The sequence below is a fragment of the Amblyomma maculatum genome, chromosome 2 (assembly GCF_055883805.1).
Source record: "Amblyomma maculatum isolate TAMU_Amacu chromosome 2, ASM5588380v1, whole genome shotgun sequence".
Taxonomy (NCBI): Eukaryota; Metazoa; Arthropoda; class Arachnida; order Ixodida; family Ixodidae; genus Amblyomma; species Amblyomma maculatum.
Window position 1 is genome coordinate 184,774,795 of NC_139345.1, and position 22,789 is coordinate 184,797,583.

A 22,789-nucleotide genomic window follows, 5' to 3' on the forward strand; every position below is an offset into this window, starting at 1 on the left:
ACACTGTCCTTCGCCATTTCTGGTGTCGACTAGCCTGTTCATGTTTACAATTGTGTGTGGTAACTGTGTGTGTATGTGTGTGATTTCAAGAAATACGAAAACATTTTTTTGCACCTACTTTATTTGTGCAAAAATAAACTGATTTGGCCGTAGCATTTTATATCACTGTTCGTAATGCAAAACACACCAAGGAAATAAAACATAGTAGCATATGCCCTGGGAAGTTCTGCAACAAACTCTGACTTAAAATTTTTAGCAGGAACAGCTTAACCCTGAGTGCCATAAATACCAACAGAATAGAAAGGCTGCTATGCAGAGATTACACAAAAACACTCGCATTTTCGACAGAAACCTTGAATGCTAGTAAATTAAGATGTTCAGAATGGTATGCACATACAGAAGCCTCAGTTTTGCACATAACTGCACTGAAATTAGTTACATAGGCAGTGGAATGTATAAAGTATTTCAATGAACAGTGCTGTGCATGGATATTACAAAACTAGAAAACCATGTCACTAGTACAAGACATGAATATCACAGATGACGACGCCAACAAGGCTATGTCTGAAGGAATGAACAGTATCAGGTGGTGTAGCAGTTCGAAGCTCAATATTGCAGCCTGATTGCGTGCTGCATTCATCACACGTAGAAATGAGCTGTCAACTCGAGCAGCCCCTTTTGAGATTGGAATGAAAATCTTCCGAGGCTCTCGGTCAGTCAAACATGGTACTTCTCGGCCACACAAGCACGTTCATACAACTTGGTTAAAACAAGCTTAAATCAAGCTGTCTTTCACATAAGGCGGTACATTGCAACAGCAGTACGCGTGAAAATTGGAAGTATTAGAAAAATGACACTGTTTCTCAAACTTCTGCAGTCCCTGAAGACCAATATTGTAAAAAAAGTTAGGAAAAAAATATTCTCCAAAAATCTTGCCCTCCTGACACAGCTGAATTGACAAGGAAAACAAAAACCAAAAAGTGTGCGTCTGCACCTGGCAAAGCTAACAATAAATAATTGTAAAAAACTATATGCTGCATTTGCACACAGCAGAGCTAACAATAAATGCGAGTGACTATATGCTGCGTCTGCACATTGCAGAGCTATAAATATAAGTAACTGTGAGAAAACTGCATGCTGCGTCTGCGCCTGGCAGAGCTAACAATAAGTAATTGCAAAAAACTATATGCTGCGTCTGCACATAGCAAAGCTAAATAAAATTTCACTCAAAAACAAAAAAACTGTATGCTGTGTCTACAGCAGAAGAAAACAAAGATAAAAACAAACCTAAAATTTACATTGGTGGTTGAATCTGATTCCTTAAAATTAAAGTTAACAGGCCAACAGTTTGCACAAGCAGTTCCTGTTGTGCCCCGGATGCTTGAACTGCAGCCGTGAGGTTCCGCATGGCCTGCACATAAAAAAAGCTCCAATTAGAAATTTATACCATTGAATAACTACCCATAGTTTTTTGTGTGAAATGTTAGGTATTCAGGCATCTTGGACAGGATATGGTTGTAGAATACTCATGGCAGTGCTATAAGCCGAGTTGTCACAACCAATTTCCAAGTAGAGGAATTGAAAAATAAGTCCACGTACGTTATGCTCAAAGTAATGGTTTCTACTTCCCAAAATGTGGTCGGTACTGTCAGTACACACCTCTAACACGTTGTGCTGGAATGCAGCATCTTGTGCATTCCGGGCCTCCACCAAATCCGCCAGGCGCCGAGTTTCCAGCAGCGCCTCCCGCATCAGATCCTCGCCGCTGTCAAGCCTGTTGCGCCTCCTCCTGGGCTGCGGTGCCCTAGGCGTGGGCTGCGGCAAGGACTGCGGGGAAGGCTGCAGGGAAGGCTGCGGCGAGGGCTCTGCTGCAGGAGAAGGCTGCGGCGAGGGCTGTGGTGATGGGTGAGGCGAGTACTGAGGTGACGGCTACGGCGAGTACTGCGGTGTGGCTGTTGGAGAAAGAAATGTCCTCATGATGCAATGCTCTATGCAGTGGAATGTGGAGCAATTTCTTACGTTACTGCTGATGCGAATGTATTGAACACCAGCAACAGAAGGCACAATTGGTGGCCAATAGGCAATGCTGTTGCAGCATATTTCATATCAACATACGACGGATTGTTATGGCCCATCACAACCTCATTGTATAGTGTGACAATGTCAGAGACAGACAGTTATAATGATGCATTATCACTTCACTTTTACTGCTAGTGCTACAAATACTATTACTCCTCATGCATTTACAACAAAGTGTAGTGTGGAGTATGCATAATGGCAGGCCAACTCACAAGCTGTGGGGCCAGGCAGATCCTCTTCCTCTGCACAGGCTTCCACAGACTGCGCCGCACCCCTCGAAGTACTCGCACTGGGGTGCAATAAAGACGTAATTTGTAGCAGCAAAAGACATACTTTCAAAGTTAGGGTGAGATAAGCAGAGTGCACAAGTAGTAACGTATACAAATCACACACTGAAAGAGTTCTCCCACCTGCTGCCCACGCTGCCATTCGTCCCCGCCCTGTCTCCTACGGACACCCTGCTACCTCCACTTGTCCCCGGCCTTTCCCCCGAAGACACCCTCGGCTGCTGGCGGCGGCTGGCGGCGGGCTGGTACGCCTGTTAAAAAAACCATAACGCCACACGTTCGCACACAACTGCCTGTATGCTCATGCAAGCAAAGTATGCGTCAAACCACGATGGACACTTACCGTACATGCGAACAGTGGAGGCCCGACTCCGGTGGCACTTGCCGTGCCAATTAGGTTAAGAACCCGGCCCCCCAGACCGCCAAGCTCGCCACCTCCGGTTTGGCTGCAAGAGAATGCGGCGAGGCACGTTGAAATGACATTTTACAAACTGATGTTCACGGACTTACCGGCACTCTTGCTTTATGCGGGCTGCTTCTGTCCGCTTGCAGCAGCACAGCATGTGCCACAAGTGCCGCCAACCGTCGGCGGTCTTCACGGCAGGGCCCTCATTATTTAACAGAGCCGCCAGCTCTTTCCATAGTTCACGTTTTTCCACAGCCGTGTACGAACTCGTCAGGTCCGCGGAGCTGCGTGCTAGTAGAGGATGCGTTTCCATGAACTTTACTAGCAGCAGCTCCTGCTCGCGTGACATCCTTCGTTTCGACGCCATTTCGACTAACGCGTCAAAACTTTCAGGCAGCAACTGGCGGCGAAAAAAAGAGTCCATAGTTGTTACGGTTTCGATGACGTAGCAACATCAAACAGCCTTTGGCGTGCAACAGCTAGGATTGCGACTGGAAAAGCAGGAACCATAACGTACGATTTATCTTTCAAAACGAAATAGCAACAGCAAATAGTAGTAGTTATTTTACGGTTACGTATGTAGGCGCAGCGCTGAAGGAACTTGCGCCGCAGGATAAGAACGAACGATAACTAGTACGGTTGGTAGCCAGCGCCCAACCGTCCCTGTTTGCTCGTTCTTAAATGAATGACTTATGTGTTGGACGATCATACAGCCATGATAGTTTGTTTTTTCCAAATAACCGTGTCTCGTGGTCCCATCTCGTATCTCCTAAAAAAGAAACGGAACCACAATAATGTACTTGGCGCATATCACCCTTACACCACTTTTTACATCCATGTAAACGCTGGCAGATAACACAAAACTTACCTCAGCAGGTTGTCTTCGTCGATTTTACGGTCCATGAACTTCACTGGCTTCGATCACAATTTTCCGTGCACTTAGGACAACCACACAGAACCTTGCATTCAGAGCCGTGGAATTAGCTGTTTTCTAGGAAGCCGCCATGTTTATTTTTACCTCTGCAAGCGCGTTTACGGCGACAAATGTTAATAAAAAAGTTTAACTGTACAAGTGTAATTGTTCCTTTTTGTATTTGATATAATTGAACTTTAAATACAGTTTCTTGAAAAACAAAAACATTATATATTTTATTCCCTGCGTATATATGTAAAAAAATAGTATACGGCCCCTTGACGTGCGAATAAACCTGTTGCCGTGAAAATAAGCGGCCCGGGGCGGCCCCCTGGCGATCATTGTTGATTCCGATTTTCGTCACGCGTTGACGTCTCGCCGAGACGTCACGGCGTCGTCATTTTGACGTCACGCTCTATAACTTTAGAGCGAGGACCGTAATTCGGCCCCAGGCCAACGCTACCGAGGGGCCGCGCGCCGCACGTAACAACTGGCGTCAGCGGTGGGCTGAGCACGTGAGACACAAACGTAATAACTGTTGCAGCGGTACGCTACCCAGGCACTCGCGACCCCAAACCTAACAGTGCTATCGATCGGCGCTTACGCTCGACGACAAAAGTACTGAAAGTGTAATGCGCAGCAGGTAAGCAGTATATGAAAATGTGGTTATGTATTCCTGTAAAAAACGTTAGACGAACGTGAAGCGCGGTCGGTGAGGAAAATAAGTTGTACGGCCTATGATAACCTTATGTGTATCCATGTGTACCGCAAGCAAGGAGAATGCGACGAACACCCCACGGGAACGGACAAGGATAGAGAAACAGTTATGTACACACTATTAGTCGTCCTTGTTCGTTCTTATCCGCTGTAATGTAGCATGTGTAGATGTGATAGGGCACTGAATGAAGCAAAGTTGTGCACTCCTTGCTATTCCCGGCATTTCGCTGCCAAAATATTGAGCGGGGATATAACGTGATAAGCCGTTATCATACGAAATAGAAGCTGCTGCGAAGACGCCGCGCATGTCCGCAGCTGAAGAGCGGATGCGTGTAGAGGTTTTAGAAGAGCTTCACCCTTGGCAATGGCCTCTCTAGAGTTGACCAATACATACATGGCAGCTAGATGTCGCGCGTTGTCGACGAGATTGCTGCGGCCCTAAATCGCGGGGGGCCAGAGGTTCAATCAACAGAGCGCATGCGCCACTCTCGTGGCATGTGCTGGCCAGCCGCAAAAAGGGCCCAGTTGGCCCGTCGGCTGGGCAGTCAGGGCACTCTGTCAACTTGGATCTGTGGAGCACAGCTTGAAGATGCCTCTCCACTTCTTAACCAGAGGAACAGGTGGCGGCGCGCTGCCATTAATGGGAGGCCGGGTGATACAAATGGTAGGCGAATGTAGCGCTACAGGCATCGGCCGGCGCTATTTCAGTCTCTGCGCCACAAGAAGTGTGTTGGCAGTAATGACATCTTGACTAAATCTCTCGGTCATGTGCTGTAAGCAGCGCATGTACAGGATGAATCCTGAGCCTGAATGTACTGCTGCGTGCCTTCTTGCATATGCAGCCTCGCCCACGTGTGCCTCCCAGCAGCAGCGCAACAGCCAGTGCCGAGCCGGATCCCAGCGGGTGGAGACGAGCATGGCAGGAGGTATGATAAATGTTTAACAGTTTTCTGTGCATGCATTGCATCCTGTGAAAAATGTTGACCATATATGTGATTTTGTTTAGGTTCCAAAGTATGGAAATGTGTTGAGGAGGTAGGAAATGTTGCAGCAGGATTTGTTATATGGTACTATCCTTATTGAGTTTTAGCAGTGATCAAGTGCATATTTCAATGCTATTGATTACATGCTTCCCTCAAGCTGTGCACTGAGTTCTTGTCTTCTGGGATGATGTGAGAAATATCTCACCAGCGGCACTGCTGCTCTATCCTTCGAGTGGCCCAGTGTCGCAGCAGGGGGTGAACACAGCGTGGAGCCACGTGAGACCATGGATGAGGATACTGAAGCGGTGGAGGAAACAGAACCGACGGAGGAGACGGAAGAGGCAGGGGTCCAGCGACAGACACAGCATGTGAGTTGGGTTGTCGATATACATAACCCACATTCCCCATTTCCAAGTTGCTAAAGATTGACAAAAATTTCGGGAGCAGCCAGAAAGAGAGAAAAAGTTTTACACAAGTCACAAAACTGTTCTTCGTATCTACTGTACGTACTGTCGGCACTTTGTACAAGCTGTTACTTCCACGCTGGCAACTGAAACATTTCCAAGTGGTTAGGATGGTTAACTAAGTGAAGGTGTGAGTGTCGTATGATTGATTCCCACTGCTTTTTGTACTCTTCTGAATGCATGTCTAAAGCCCTCTAGGATCTTTCACTAAATAGTTTGCTCATTGCATATCTTGCTGTTTGCATGACAAGTGTAGGTGACGTGTGTGTGTTGTGACAGGCAGTCAGAAACACCCCCACATACCACCATCTGTGGGCCCACAGGCGACGCGGCGAAGGCAGCAGCAAGATGCTGAAGTGAGGGAGCTGCTGGACCTGACGTGTCGCAGGGCTAAGCAAGAAGAGGCAAGGAACCGACAGCATGTTAGTTTTCATGAGCACCTCTCCTTGAGGTACGTGTACACAACGTGAACGTAGCCTAGCCCGGAGTTCTCCATGGAAAGCTGCCTTAAAGAAAGTCTGGCCGGTGCTAAGCGGCGTAAAAGATGGGAAAATCTCAACTCGTCGGATGCCGAGGTTGTCGCCTGGCGGTTGGCCGTTGGACATAGGGCTAAGCGTGCGGCGGAGACACCGGGGCAAAGAAAGGAACGCCTAGCCGAGAGATGTCAGGTAGCGGAGCGGCGGGCCCTGGCCTCGCAGCTGGTCGAAGATGATACGAGCCAGGGCAGCGTGAAGAAACGTAAACAGAACACCTTGCAAACGGCGACGCCAAGATGCAGAGGGCAGTGATTACAATAATATTAACAATAATTGATAAAATTATAATAAATTGATAGCAATTACCAATAGTAAATTGTTTAGAGGAAAGGAAATGCGCCGTATCTGTCACATGCTCTGTGGACACCTGATCCATACTGTAATGGAAGGGAGAACGGTGAGAGAGAAAGTGGAAAAAAGAGGGCTACGGTTTCATTTAAACCACATGGGGATTATTAATGAGCACTGACATGAATTAAGTAGTGGAGGAGGTGGTGAATGGTGGCTGCTCTGCGGGGCTGGGACGGTAGGTCAACGCCGCTTGCGGCGGGGGCTAGCCAGCCACTGAATTTTTATTGTTGTAGGCCGTCATTCCACCCGCCACCGCTTCGTAGTGGACGACGGCTGTTGTTGCGGCGTGCGTATTTCTCTCCCTCTTCTCTTTACTTCCTTCTCTACTTTCTCTCGTCCACAGAAAACAAGTGAGACAGTTACTGCGTCTTTCCCTTCCTACAAATAATAAAACACGTGTTCAATCGTCTCCCCTTTCCTGCATATTATGCAGTGGACACCCCAGGGTACAAAAAGCCCTTTCTGTTCCTTCCATTTCTTTACCTCCAATGTTCCAGTGTGCAGCTTAAAAAAGAACGTTTTCACCCCTGCCGGCACCATCATCCTCTTCACTCTTTTAAGAACATTTTTGCCCCCTGTGGACGAGTACGCAGCTCTGTACAACGGTTCTGGAAGCACCACATCGCACAAGTCTTTATACAGTTTTTTCCGGTTTACACTCCACAAATAGTCTAAAGTAAACCGCACCACTATGCTTGAAAGCGGTACAAAAGCGCTTCTAGTGAATGCGGTGTTGCCTTAGAAACGTGCCGTAGAACGTTATACTGCGGTGTATATCGGTAATTATGAGCATGTTACAGAAGTCGCAGTTACACAAGTAGCGAAGTACGTTTCCGCTACATTTCTTCTGCGCTCTGCGCACATGCAGAGCTATCTTGCGGCAAACACAAAAGAACCCCTCCTCGCAATGTGCGGCGCTGCCCCGACAAATGGCACGCCACTCGCCCCTGACGTTTCGCCGTGCACCCTCACGGGTTGTAGAATCAAGAGTCTTTCCTTTCTTTAGATCACTATCTTCGCTCACCCGCTTCTCCACTTCGGGCCGCGCGGGTACCGGTGCGAGGATGCCCCAATACCCTCGCGTTTAATAAGTTTTCTCGCTCTCTCCCCTTCCAACATCCAGCGTGCGTCACTCAAACAGTGGTGTTTAGGCGACGCGGCTCCTCTTTCCGCTCACAGCGCGATTGCTAGGTGCAGCGTCTGATGCCGGACGCCTCTGACGTGATCGCTGCGCCGTAGCGTTTCTGCTGTGAAAGCGTTCCCTGCGATGTGTGCCGAGCTGCTTCCGAGAAATCATGCTTCTGCGTGGTGCTCCCAAGCGAGATAGAGGACGATCTCATCAAGGCGTCAGCCCCATGATCGCGTCCGCCTTCATGGCGCGTCGCTGCCCGGCTTTCTCCCTCCGAGACACCGAGTTCTTTGGTTCGTTTCGCTTGCGCAGGCGCACGTTTAGTTGCCGCGCCGAACGCTGCGTTGCTCGGCGCTCACCGCGTGAATCGTGAGTACAAAGTCCGACGCGGGGCGCCTCATCAGTGATTGCTGCGCCGTAGCGCATTGTCTACACTCCTTGGCAGGTCGACGGGTGTCGTATTGCATGGCCTTGCGCGCTCGCTCTTGAGACGCGTGTGATGGAAGCGGCGCCGTCTACCAGTGCCGGTAGCGCTACAGTGTCTTGCTCATCAGTGTCTTCCTCGCCGGCGAGCACTGATGGACCATCTCCGTCAACTGGTGTTCGACCACGAGGAAGGCCACGCAAGACGGAGGCACAGAAGACGGAGACCAAAACTCGCCATACTGAGGCCATGCGACGAAAGCGGCGTGGGAACGCCGAGCTGCGGGAAAGAGAGGTTCTTGCGAAACGGCAACGGCGGACCGTGAGCCCGGAATTCAGGGTAAGGGAGGCCGAGGCAATGCGTCTCAAACGTGCCGAAGATGCATGCCGAACGGCAAGGGAAGCCGCAGCCAAACAGCAGCAACGACAATCAAACGCCGCGCTGAGAGCCAGGGAGGCTGAGATCAAACGCCAGCGCTGTGACATGAATCCCCAAATACGAGCGCGGGAAGCTGAGGTCAGGCGACAACAGCAGCAATAAAATACTGATTTGAGGGCGCGTGAAGCTGAAGTAAAGCTTCAGCAGCGGCAGGAAGACCCCGAGTTCAGAGCACGTGAGGCCGAGGCCCGGCGCCAACAGCGGCAGGAAAACTCGGAGTTGCGGACGAATGAGGCCCAAGCCAGACGACAACAGCGGCAAGACTGTCCAGAAATTCGAGCCAGGGAAAGCCGAGGCAGAACAACGAGCGCGGGAAAGGTTAAAACATGTTTCACAAACGCTTCACGCAGAATCCATTTGGCTACTCTTGCTCTGTGTGCGATCGGCTTTGGCACACTTCCAGAAGAGCATGCCACAGTGGTTGCCGACGCATTTCGGACGGTTCGAGGTGTGTCGCACCTGCATGCAGACCATCCGGCTAAATCGCATTCCTAACTACTCCACTACGAATGGCTATGCATACCCACCTAAGCCGGCGCATTTACCAAACATTGATCTCGTGAGTGAGCGACTTGTGTCACCGCGAAACCCCTTTGTGCAGATTCGGAGGTTGCTGTACAGCAACAGTGGCCAGTTCGCCATCAGAGGTCCGATTGTGAACGTGCCCATCAAAGTTGACACAACGGTCCAAATGCTGCCTCGAGATGTCGAAGAAGATCAAGCGTTGTGTGTTCACATTAAGCGCCGGATGATATTCAAGAGTGTGTATATTCGTGGCATGGTCAAGAAGACTGAGTTGCTTCCCTGGCTTGTGTTCCTGGAGAATTCTACGTTATATTGCTACTATGGCATCCGAATCAGTCGAGAGAAGGCAGACAAATTGTGCGACAAGCTCGTAGAGCCAAGCGACGAGAATGCCGAACGTGTAGACGATCCTGTAGACCACCATAATCCGATGGAGGCAGCATTGGCCATGTCGCTCGGTCAACAGACAGTCATCATCGACGACAGCAACGTTCTGGTTGTGGCGCCAGGGGAACAACTACACCCGTCAGCATTGTCTATGATCAACTCGCGGAGAAGCTGTCATTTCCACAAATCTGCCTCGGTGAGCCTCGAAATATCAGCCCAGACAGCAAGCCTAGTGTCTACACCATGGCATCGAGCGAATCTCGGAGAACTGACTGCAGGGGTGCGACAGCTTACCACGTGCTCTATATGACAGCCAAAGTTATGGGTAAGCGAGTTGCATCGTCGGTAAACGTCTTCTTCAGGAACACATCAGGCATGGCCGTTGTAACCAAGGCGCAGCTGAACGACCGAGAATTTGCCGAGAACGCGGTGGATCATGACATGGCGTTCATGAACGGTGTGCCAAACACGGTCCAGTACTGGCAGCGGCGCAAGCAGGACGTGTTTGCCATGATCCGCCAGCTCGGTAAGCCAACTGCGTTCCTTATTCTGTCTGCCTCTGAAATACACTGGGACGGATTGATGAGGTTCCTACAAAGTCTTCACATAGATGCAAACCATCCGCAAGTGCCATTCGAACAGCTCCGCATCTGTGAAAAGTCCATGCTCGTGAGCGATGACCCGGTGGTGTGCTCAGTGTACTTCGATCACATAGTGCGGGTGATAATGCAGATTCTGCAACACAAGACACTTTGTCCGTTCGCCCCCTATGTGGTCAAGGTGTATGTAAGGCCACGGTAGCCCTTTTTTAATGTTTCGGCGCGCGCGCCGCAGAAAACGGCGATGGAATGTTCTCCAAGCTACGAGAAAGCAACGCGACCAATTACGTCATCTCGGCCACCGCACTGCACCTCCTCGCCCTCGTCGCCATGCGCGGAGTCAAGCGTGCATTCCCCCGCACGGTCCTGGCCCTCCTCCTTGCTTCGCGCGGGAGGGCCGCGCGTGCTGACTATGTTCGAGAAAATTCGAGGCCTCTCCAGAAGGCCAAGGGGGGAAGGCATAGCTTTGGCAGCGCTAAGCTGTTTTCCGTTCCTCCTCCGCGTCTAGAAGGTTCTGCGCTGGCTATTTAAGAGCGCACCGCGCAGCCATCGATGGTTCTGGTTCTTGTGCTGAGGCTAGTCATCGACGAAGACAGCGTAGCAGGCAGGCCCCTACTGAGAAGTCGTAAAAAGAGCTATGCTCTCGGTTTGCCGTTAGTTATTCCCTCAGTCTCTTTTTGTAAAGTGTGTCGCCTCTCTGTCTGGTGTGAATAAGTTTTCTGTACCCTGTGCTTCGTGTTCTTTTTATTTAAAGTTAATGTTTGTTTTGCTACGGCAAGTTCGTCGGCCTTCGTCTCAGTGTGTTTGCGTGTGAGCTACACGTCGCCTGCCGAATCTAGCAGCACCTTGGAGAGGTGTGGAAGATCTGAAGAAGGGAACAGAAGAACCTTTGACGTTTTACTGTGTACTTCAAACGCATTGAATTCGAACATCGGGGCAGTGCTCACGCTCATCTGTTGCTCTGGCTCGAGAATGCGCCCCACGAGGAGCTTGGCCCACAAATACCCGAAACAGTTCGTATGGCCGAACATTTAATCTCTCTGGACGCCGAAAGCCTTCATAGACCTCGCTGTCAGACGCACCAGCACACACAGACGTGTTACAAGAACGGCAGAAGAAAATGTCGGTTTAACGCGCCTTTCTGGCCGATGGAAGAAACTCGAGTGATCATCCCACTTCCGCCTGCCCATACTGAAGAAGAAAAGAAGTCTCGCACAAAGTTGAAGGAGAGATACAACAACATTCACACCGCTCTTGAAACAACAGTCTACGAATCGATCGAGGATATGCGCCGCCACAATAACGTCGCAGATGCCGAAGAGTACATTACAATTCTACGTGCCGGCATTTCCCGCCCGACTCTGATGTTGAAAAGGAAAGTTTACTTCAATTTCTTCAACCCGTGAATAGCGTCTGTACTGAACTCTAATATGGACCTACAGATTGTCCTAGATGTGTACGCGTGTGCGGCATACGTGGTCGAATATGTGAACAAGGCAAACCGAGGCATGTCGAACCTGCACAAGGACCTCCGTGCAGTCGTGGACGAATCTCCTCACTCGAGTGTAAGCTACACCCAAGCCGTCCGACAACTCAGCGTGAAGACGCTGAAAGTAGTCGAGATGTCCGCGCAGGAGGCGGCCTGGTATCTGCTCGGCCTCGGCATGTTGCACGCGAGTCGCGTCGTGGTCACAGCCAACACCTCGTGGCCAGAGGAACGAGTTCGCATCCGCAAGAGTCGGGAGCTGATGGATCGCGATGGGTTGGATGAGAGCAGCACGGACGTGTGGTGCAAGACGACCATACAGAAGTATGAGGACCGCCCGGAAGATCAAGCTGCGCTCACGTACGCCGAACAGCTGACGTCGCTCAGCAACAACGGCCGACCGAGAGCACACCCTGCGGTTCTTCGCTACCACGTCTATTCCGTGTCCGACGTGCTCAACTTTAAGCGCGAGCACGTGCTTCTCTTTCACCCGTTTCGGCGCGAGGTGGATATCCTAGACAATAACAAGTTCGTCGAAATTTACGACAACTGCGTGTCGGAAATCCTGGCTGTCAACGCTCGCTTCAGCAGTCCTCACATTGATTTTGCAGAAATGGAAGAGCTTTGTAAGAACATAATCAACGAAGAAGTTGCTCAGCGAAAGGCTTTCGACACACACACAGAGGTGGAGCGCAGGATGACCGATCTACTCGTGGACGTAAATGACGACTTTGACATCCTCGGCGAGGTTGCCCAAGAAACGGCCGTAGGCTCAGCGCGAGAGTGCTCAAGCGGCTGCCGCGAGATGTCCAGCCGTCCAGGTGCGCACGGACATCATGCCCACCGACGTCTACTTACATCGAATGAGGATGATGAATGCGGGCCAATTTGAGATCGTGCGCGAATTCATTCATCGCCTGACCACGCCCGACTCGGAGCCCTTGCAAGTCTTTACCGGAGCAGCCGGTTGTGGCAAGACGTTAGTGCTACGCACCATAATGGACGTTTACAACCGCTATATCAGAAGTGTAAACCAGGATGTGAGCATCAACTCTTTCGTTCCTTGTGCGACCACCGGCAAAGCAGCCGTGGCAATCGGTGGGGTTACAGTGCATGCCACCTTCAAACTCGTCGTATCTGGCAAGAATCCAGACAGGGGTCTCAGCTCGAGTGACGCTAATTCCTTCCGTTGCATCTTCAAAGACATCAAGTGTGTCATAATCGACGAAATCAGTATGATGTCGGCGGACACGCTTGTGCTGATTGATCGGAGACTTCGCATAATCTCCCTTATGTACACGGAACCCTTTGGCGGATTCGATGTCATTCTATGCGACGACTTGAGACAGCTTCCGCCGGTCAGAGCAGCTGAGGTGTATAGGAGGTCTAAATTGCACGAGTGTCTTTGATACGGAAAGTATGCCGTGGCATAACCTCTACTACTTCCAACTCAAAGATGTGCGCCAGAGCGACGAGAGATTTGCCGCCATACTGACCAAGATCGGGGACGGGATAGGGCTAACTGTGGACGAGGTGTCTCTCTTGGAAAGCCGCTTTGTGACCACCGAAGAAGCCGCCAACAAGTGCCCATCCGGAGTGCGCCTCTTCTACACAAACAGAGATGATGACGCCTTTACCATCGCGACCGCCGAGGCCTGTACCGAACACGCGATACACTGCCCGGCTACAGACACCATTTGTGGGCACAGGTCCGACGAGGAGTACACGCACGCCAATGTCAGAGTCGCCACCATGTCCAAAGTTCAGATGGCCAACTTAGCCCCTAACATCTTGCTATGCCTTGAGAAGCCCTACATGGTCATACGGAACATCGACGTATCGGACAGCCTTGTCAATGCAGTGTGGGGATCCTCAGGCTTGTGCAAAGGGATACAGACGACAACCCCCTGCGCTTATGGATAGAGTTTCCCACTGGTGTGGGTGCAGCGGCACTGCTTAAGGGACGACGCTACCGAGCCAACGATCCTGACAATTGCAGTAATTGGGTTCCCATCGAGCTCATCACCATCGGGTGCCACTTGAAAGGACATGATCTGGGCCACATAACCGTCAGGCGCAAGGAATTCCCCGTTGTCCAGGCGAGCGCAATAACCATTCAGAAATCTCAGGGTGGCACCTACCATTCAAAATCGCACAATCAGAAGCTCGTGTACGTCGCTCTCAGCAGGGTTACCACCATCGACGGGTTGTACCTGACGAACAAGGCCAATGACCATCGCTTCCACCATTTCAAGGAAAACCCGGATCGCGCTCTTGCCGACGAGTTCAGGAGACTCGGCAACCATCGTCTCCAGACCATCACTGCCGAGTGCAAGAAGATGCTGGCATAATACTTTGTGACCGTGGGCTGTGTCAACGTGCGCTCCCTGGGTGCACACTCTCTGGACGTCGCCAAGGATTTTGTTCTCGCAAACACTACCGTACTGTGTTTCACCGAGACCTCGATGGACCGGAAGCCTCCCTACGACATCGATGGGTATCGCTGCAACAGTGCAGCGAAGCGCTCCGACAACCGCGCTGCCGGTGTGGCCATTTATGTCAAACGAGAGGTGCAGGCGGAGGACGTTTTCCTGGTCCAACGGGTCTACGAGTACGGTGAAGTTTGTGCTGTGCGACTTGGCAGTGTGGTAATTGCGTGTATATACATCGCGCCCGGAACCGACCAACCGCAATTCGTGTATAGATCTCGCGTTCCATAACCAGGGCACGGTTAAAGAGGTCAAGTACTGCAGTTGCCATGTCACAGACCATAAGGCGATGCTTCTTGCGGTCGGGCAGAAGAAGCCAACAGAAGAGCAACAAGTCGAAGGGAAGCAAGAACAAGGAATAGAACGCAGACCACAGGAGGCACCAATTGACGAATTCAGAGGGGATGCCAATGCGGATGATGCTGATACGGGTGCTGTTCACACTACCGCAATCATAGCGTGATGACAGTGCTCTTGAAGACAACGAACGACATTCATCCAGGTGTGTCATGCCAGAAGAGCGATTTAAAGGAGTCCAAAATGACTTACACTACGATGAGTGAAAATGCCAGTTTGGTGTGTGTGTATGTGTGTGCTGACTGACCGACATACTCAGTGCGTGTGAACGCTAAAGGAACACGGGAGCAAGAAACGTTGTGGTGTGCACAACACAGTGCGATAATGTAGATTGTGAGAAGCACTTGTTTGAACAAATAATTAGAAAAAAGTTGTACAGTGCACTTAAAAGTGTTCAGTATGAAAACTATGTCTTTGTATGACTCAAGAGCATACCGAGCGAATGAGTGGGCGGTGCGAACGAGGTGCAATAACGCTATCGCGTTCCACTCTTGAAGGCGAAGCTTAAGCGTCCTCCAAATTTTTGTTGACCTCAGTGTTTTTTTTTAGTTTGGACAAGTGTAGGAATGCATAAGCTAGAGTTTGCAAATGCAGCCTCACTCTCTGTACCTTCGTTTTTCTTCTGAGTGCTGTTCTTCATAGTACCTCTGTACCGAATAACTGTGGATATTACATTTACTGAATGCATGATCTGCTGGAACTGTCCCCTGACCATTTATGCCTTGTGGAATCATTTCACGCAGACAACAGCAGCGAGGGGTACCCGGTGGAGGTGGAGGAGCTGCAGTTGCAGGCTGAGACTGGTGACACAGCCTGTAACTTGGCTTGGCAATATACTGCACAGAGTCCGTTTTGCAAACCGCTTTAATGTAAAAGTGTTTACAGAAGCAGTCATGCAGTCATTTTCGCTTTACAGTGCCTTCAAAACTCTCATATATGTCTGCCATTCTACAAGGAGTTTTCTAAATGCGGTGGGAACTTTGCCATCTTAGGGACGTTTGGGAAATATGCATAATGACTACGATGAAATAATGCCTTTCACGCACTCTCATCAGGATTGCCTGCCAGTTCATCCGCGTTTATTTTTTCCCGGCCGGTATGACAGAACAGACCAGGCCACAGTGTTGGAAATAACGGCTTACCTCAGCAAGTTGCATCGGCATATGGGAATGCAGTATTGCACACGAATTTGTTGACAAGTACCTTAAGTGTAGGAGGGGTGGGCCAAATTTACTCAGACCCACTAATGTATGGTCAGGGAGAAGGTTTTGCAAGGAGGATTGAATAGACAAAGGGGTCAGGGTGGCACCAAAAAAAAAACACCTATTTGAACTCGGACCTCGTAGTTGTACGAAAAATTGTTAACAGAGTCAGCCTTTGAGGAGGAGGACAAAAACTGTTGAGTCAGTGGGGGACCCTCAGTCCAGGGTCCAATGGGTCGAGGCTGCATTAACGAACAAGCATTAGTGGCGCACCAGGCAGGGTTATGCTGGGCGGCCGCCCAATTTTCTACGCAGCTTCTGTCTCAAAAACACATACTTCGTCTTCAACAATGAGTTTAACAAGCACGTTTTTGGCACCACTATGGGTGCATCAGTATCGGTAACCTGTATCAACCTCGCGCTTGAGTCCGTATAAAGATCAGCCGTGCAGTCATTCCGTACTCGTCCAAAAGTCTTTTTGGTATGTGGTTGATTGTTTTTGTATAAGTCCCCGCGAGGACGCCAAACCATTTCTGGACCACCTCAACTCTTTCCAAAACATTATTCAATACACCATGGAAGAAGAAGTGGCTGGCAGGATCGCATTCCTTGACGTTCTCGTTCTCCGCACTCCGGAAGGACTTGCAACTATCGTTTTTCGGAAACCTACACACACCGGCAAATATCTGGATTTTGAGTCTGCCCACCCTATTGGCCACAAACGTTCCTTCGCTTCCGCCCTCTTCAGCAGAGCAGCTCGTCTATGCTTTAATCCCCCTTTGCGCTCTTCCGAGCATGAAAAGATGCACGTCGACCTTAAAATTAATGGTTATCCACGATAACGCTTTCGAAATGAAGAAAGCCGCTCCCTGCAACCTCTAGAACACCGGTCCGTCGCTGAACAAAAGCGTTTAAGCGTACCTTACTCCCGGGGTACAAGTGAAGCTCTTGCTCGAGAACGAGCAGCGCCAGCTCAAAAAGGCGAGAAAGGTGATGACGGCCATGACGGCCGAGAAACAATATATAAGGTTGCTGGAAGGAGCGGGAAGATCGTCATCACACCACGTGGTGGACTTGAGAAGCTTCTCAAAAGAGGTGGGGCATATATATATGGCGTGATCTTTACTTCGTCAGGAGTCCAGGTAAATGAAGGAAAAGAGGACATGGTGATCCCGAATACTAAGCAACATACCATTATGGTCCCTACGACCAGCTTGGAGAGAAAAACGAAGTATGCTAGACTTTGAAGTGCGAAGAGGATGTCCCGATTTTCGCATACGTGGCCACGCCGGAGGATTGCGGCAAGGGCGTCATTCATGATACGGACGGATCCTTTTTGGATGCGGATCTTATGGATATACTGAACCAAAAGATGAAACCTGAGGTTATCGCAGCTAGAAGACTCGGAAAGCGGTCGACGACAGCCTTTGTCCTTTTCAAGGAAAATAAGGTGCAATGGACGATTATAGTGGGTGGTTACCCAAGGAAGTGCTTTCTTTACACGAAGTATGAGGTTTTCGAGGCCTGGGGGATAGACATTGCTTTCTTTTGGTTTGGTTCAATGGGTTTCATTGGCTGGATTTCGATCCCACATCCTTGGGCACAGTAGTCTAGCGTACTAATCACTGAGGGTCTGTTTTGCACCTTCTGTGGCATCATCCTGATACGCACTGTGCGCGCCCCTTCAGCCGATACGTGCTAGATAAGCGTTGTACTATCCTTTCCCTCACCCAGTTCTCACAGAAATCATGTGACCGTTCTGGTTGTGTATATATTTTATGGCGAAACATTTAAAAAGGTCATTCTTGGTCAGGATGCCACGAGCTGTCTGCTTATCTGACACTTACTGCAAGGCGTAGGAGGTGTGATATGTAGTGCCCGTTTGTTCCATTCTGATTTTCCGTCTCAAAGCAATTCCGGCTATCAGGGATGCTGTAATGGAGGGCTGTGAATATTTTGAGCATCTTTGGTACTTTAACAGGCACTAACATCGCACAGTACACCAGCCTGTACCCTCTTGCCTTCAGTGAAATCACACCGCTTCAGCCGGCATCATACCCGCATCTTTCCGGTCAGCAGCCTTGTAACTCAACTACTGAGCCACCATGATAACCGCACATTCATATCTCTTTCCTACCTTCCTTTACAAGATTGCAAAAAGAAGAGGTTGACGTCCCCAAGAGGAACATGCACTATGAGGGATGCTAGAGTAGACAGGGCCGGGTTTTCTCGATTGGGCTTTTTATCATGTGACAACAGTGCCAATACACGAGTGCCTTTGAAATATGCCTCCTGAGACTGAGTAAACCTGGGTCCTCTAGCTATGTGGCTAAACACTAACTAGGCTTCCCATGCGCTATATAGCTATGTCGTAGTTGTGATAACCTCTGCTCACAAACTATCTCCTTGATGTGTGTGAGATTGTTATGCTTTTCTTTACATATATGAGCATTCTATGGTCATGTTACGGTAATGTTTGCTTGCAATACGTGTGAAGCATTCAGCTGTGGAGCCTTCTCAGAACAGCGGCTATAGCGTTCACCAATGAACAAAATGTGCAGTTACGTGCAGTGGTAATGAAGTAAGGGAGCAATTGCGCATTACCATCCACCCAAGTGCAGCCATGTAGCTACAAAGTAAAGCTATACAACGTTCACAGGAACTTTATGGCACACTTTTCCCGATTAGCTCAGTTGGCACAGGTACTGCTTCGGTGAAGCAGTGGGCTCGGGTTCGAATCTTAGACCAGAACAAATTGTTTGTACACTTCGTTGTGCTTAGATGAATGGATGGATTAGTGGAGTGTGCGGGGTGGTGTGAACGTGGTGAATGTGTTGTGCCTGATCCCAGTGCTATTCCTCAGCGCTGCACGCAATGGGACGAACTGCTGCTCGTGTTGCTGGAAACGCCAGGCGATGATAGGATGTGTCGCGAGCGCTTCCGTCTTCGTAACTGCCAGGACATGCATGTCCGAAATGTCCGCATGGCAGACATTGTTTTGTTTTACCAGGCAAACCTCGAGGCGGAGAAATACAGTGTTTATTAACCAAGTTGAAGTTATTTGATGATATATCTGTGTGCAATATTTTGTTGGGCCGCAGTGTGTGGAAGGGGAGTGAGTGGTGGGACATTCTTGTGGAGGCGGTACTTCTTGACGCTAGGTAGAGCACTTCCGTGTGGCCGCGAAAGAACTGTCAGACCTCGTGAAGAAGTAACGGGTCGATATGACGCCTGACCTCCGCACCAGTCTGAAATGAGGTGTAATTCCTATATGGTGCCATGACTACCCCGCCCCTGCCCGTCCCTGGCTGGACCCGGTCCTTGAGACCAAAGAACTGGCGGAGTCCGGCCAGCTAGTTCACGGGCTCCTGTGCAATGAAATATATGGCCAGAAAGCAATAATCCGAGATATTTATGAGCTGGGTCCCGCTCCAGCCCCCAAACCTGTGGTAATCTTCAGAGGCTAGATACAGAGTGGAGTTTGGAAGGATCTGTCTCATCGTCTCTGGGCCACGTCGAGTACGAGGTGGCACAGGACGGCCAACTAGTGAAGGGGCGATTCAAGGCCCGGAAAAGACTAGCCCTGGACATCATTCCCGCGCATTAACTTTAGACGGAATCGCTGAACGCGATGAGACAAGACAATTACGATCTCATCAATCCCGAGTTCGCTAAGATCAGTATGGTAGTTTCATCCCCCTGCCAGTCTATTTTGGTCAGGCAAGGATGTATGATTTGGCGGGCTCGTTCTACAATTGACCAGGGAACACACACGAAGAAACGGCACCGGAGGCCATTCGGACAGAGTTCACATATATGACCGGCTCCGACGCGACGAGTTTGCCCTACCCTATGACTTGTGCCGGTTCGACCATCAGCCCAGAACTGAAGATGTCCTTGCGAGCCCCCGGAAAGGCTAAAGTTGACAGGATAGGCCTGGTCCAGCGGTATGCCTGTAAGCATGCCACTCTCTCTGTTCTCCGCCTGGACTTTGAAATGGGCAGTTCTTCAACGTCAAGGGTGGGCTGATGTTGGCTCTTCGCTCCACCTCCTGCGTTGGATGAGGTTGAAAGAACGCAGCTCATTCCAGAACCCTGATATCGCTCATCACGAGTAGGCACAGACACAAAGTAGGATATATTCTTTGTAACTCGTACAGATTCTTTTATTTTTGCCACATACATGCAACACTGGAAACACCTTTCCAGTGATATCGCATGCATCAACGATTACGTCCCTTACAAGAAGGCGTTATCAGCTTTTATGTTTTTCGATGCCGCCGACAAAGCGGTGAAGCGTCTTGTTCTTTGTGTGTTTATACATTTGGTTTGAAGAAGCGAGGTTTAGATATTGCTTACTTCTCCTCCTATGCCATAATATGATCCGCTTATGTAGTTGGTTTTGTTTTTACTATTTGTGACTGTGTACCATTTTGTGTTTTGTGCGTGTTAAATAGATTTTTCGAATGTACCTATTATATATTATTTAGTTTTTCTTTGATGCTCAGTTTTTGTTGCTACAGGCACGCCATTGTATTGCTTTTATGACATTGGTAAAGATTGTTGTAATTTGGTCAATATTACTGATTTGTCTAACGTGATCTGCGTCAGGTGGTCACTGTTCTAGCAGTTGTGTCACCGCGTATTCATTAAGTTTTTTTATCACTGTATTTCACTCCCACCTTCAATGCTTTGGCAAATGAGGGTATGTAAAATAAATAAATGTCTTAAAGGGCACAGCAACCCCAGTCACGGACAGCCTCCAAGTACGAGGTGATGACACAAAGGTCCTGGCCGCCAACTACCACGACGTGTTTGGCATCAAGCTCTGTTACGACGCTTTGGGGGCCATTGCCAAAAAGTCAAAGTTCAGTCTCCAAAAGGGAAGATGTCAGTTCCTGAGGATCGAGACTTCTGACAATGCGCACGGTTACCGCTGTCGCACATCGCCCCTGGTCGTCCAGGGGAAGCCATGGACCGCACGGCCTTGAGACGGTTATCGATCACGCTTCCAAGGTGCTGGCGACACTCGCCCGCAGCGTGGCAGTCCCTGGCAACCTCCTTCCGTTCCGGGCGTTCTATGTGGACCGCGTCATGGGGCTCCTAGCGATGGATACCCGACTGAAGAAGGTGAAGGAGAGAGGAAGAAGATAAACGAAGAAGGAAGCAGCTTGATTGAAGTATGTTTACTCAGAGGACCCTGTCATTTTTCAGCCCCCCCCCCCCCCCCCCGGGCTACTCCTACTGGCATCCTTTTGCTCTGTGGCAGCGTTTTCCAGCTTTCATTGCTCAGCTAGCAGCCTGGCCAGGCCTGACTTGCTCGATCGTCCATGGCTGACACGGCTGCTTTTGCTGGCAACTCTCACCTCCTTGCTAACTCTAGCGCCCGCCCTTCAGCTGTCTCATCGGAGAGTAAGGCTGATCTCTCGGACGTTACTCCTTTATTGGAGGATCATGTCCCAGCAGTGAATGATGATTCCGGTTCGCAGTCGCATATGGTACAAATTTCACTGGACTGACTGCCATACCGGGGGCCTCTCTCCACGTCATGCGACAATTGAGCCGTCCGCGGATTTTGATTAAATTCGGCTGGGTTTAGACGCTGCCGTTTTGAGGGCACACCAGACACTGGTATCTACCAACAACGCATTGGCCTAGTAGTCCACGCCGTCCTAGTCTCTCAATGCACAGGCAATGCTTTTTTTTGTTGTGCTGTTCTTTGACAGGGAGCGTATACGTTCCTTACATGACTGAATATCTTCTTGTGCGGAGCTTTCTACTTTGCGAGAGAATCCAGGTTCCGTTAGACCTCGTGCTGCAATTTCCAGATCCCTAGATGGTAAATATTCAGGACTTTCCACGCACTCGCGAACATTGGAGCCAAAAGCATCACCAGATAGATGTTCCTAACGTCTCCTGTCGCTACGAATCACGTGGGTCAGGAGGTCGCAACTGTCATTAAAGCATTGACCCCGAATTTGTGGGCATTGGCACTCACAACTTCCGGTCCACGCGTCTTGCCTTGGTAGTTACGTCCAACGACCCAGGTGATCTTGATCGTTTGCGAGCAGCATTGAAGCCACTAACGCCTCAATTAAGGTCAGCGTTCCCTCGAGGCGTAATCCACACGTTCGACTGTCTGGTGTTGACTCTCATGTCCTCACTGAGGATCAGCCGTATATCAATGGGTTGGGCCTGGACTCTTGAACTTGCAAGGTCAGATTTTCTTTCACTCAGCGCTCTGGACAGCCGGTGCACGTAATTGAGGCTGACCCACCAGCATTCTGCCGACTTTACGCCGCACGTATTGTCATGATCGGTTGGACGTTGAAATCTAAGAGGATCTTCATGTGCCGTTGTCTACCTTTTGAGCACAGTATGGCCATGCCCTTCGAGCGAGCACACAAAACATATCGCCGGATAAGGCGTGTTTTACCCGTTGCGCCGGTGCGCACCTTCTAGCACGGTGTCCCATACAGATCAAGGACCACAACGAAAAATGCGCCCGATGCTAGACGGCAGGCTGCCCGTGTGCCCCCCCTGCTGGAGAAGCCTCTTCTTACAATATCTCTCAGGATTGAGAGGCTCGAATTCGAGCAAGAACGATGGGTTTTAGTCACACGGCAAGCTCTCGTTTCAACATAATTGTTAAGTTTTTACATGTAAACTTTGACCACACCCGTTGTGCAACTGCCCCGATGGTTTAATGTATCCAAGACACTGGCACCGGTAACTGCTGTCTGCGATCCATACATTAATTCCCCCCCAAAAGAATGTTGGAATCCCCCCTTCTTTTCATAAAATTTACTGCACTGAAAATCTCCGCTGCAGGTATTTCGTTTTATATATTCCACAGGGAGCAGTTATCGAAAGTTTTCTTGCTTTGCTGGCATCATGTGTTCAAACTTCACCTACATATTTTCATTTCTGGTGACTAACAGTAAAAAAACCTATGTGCTGGAAGTGCTGAGGACAGGAGAGGAACTCAGGTTCAAGCATTTGCCGTATCCAATAACCT

The 22,789-nt window shown here is 49.8% G+C and overlaps 1 pseudogene; it reads left to right on the top strand.

Moving 5' to 3' along the window:
- Positions 1-8,354: 8,354 nt before the first annotated feature.
- On the top strand, positions 8,355-9,949 carry LOC146200595 (uncharacterized; annotated as a pseudogene).
- Positions 9,950-22,789: the final 12,840 nt, after the last annotated feature.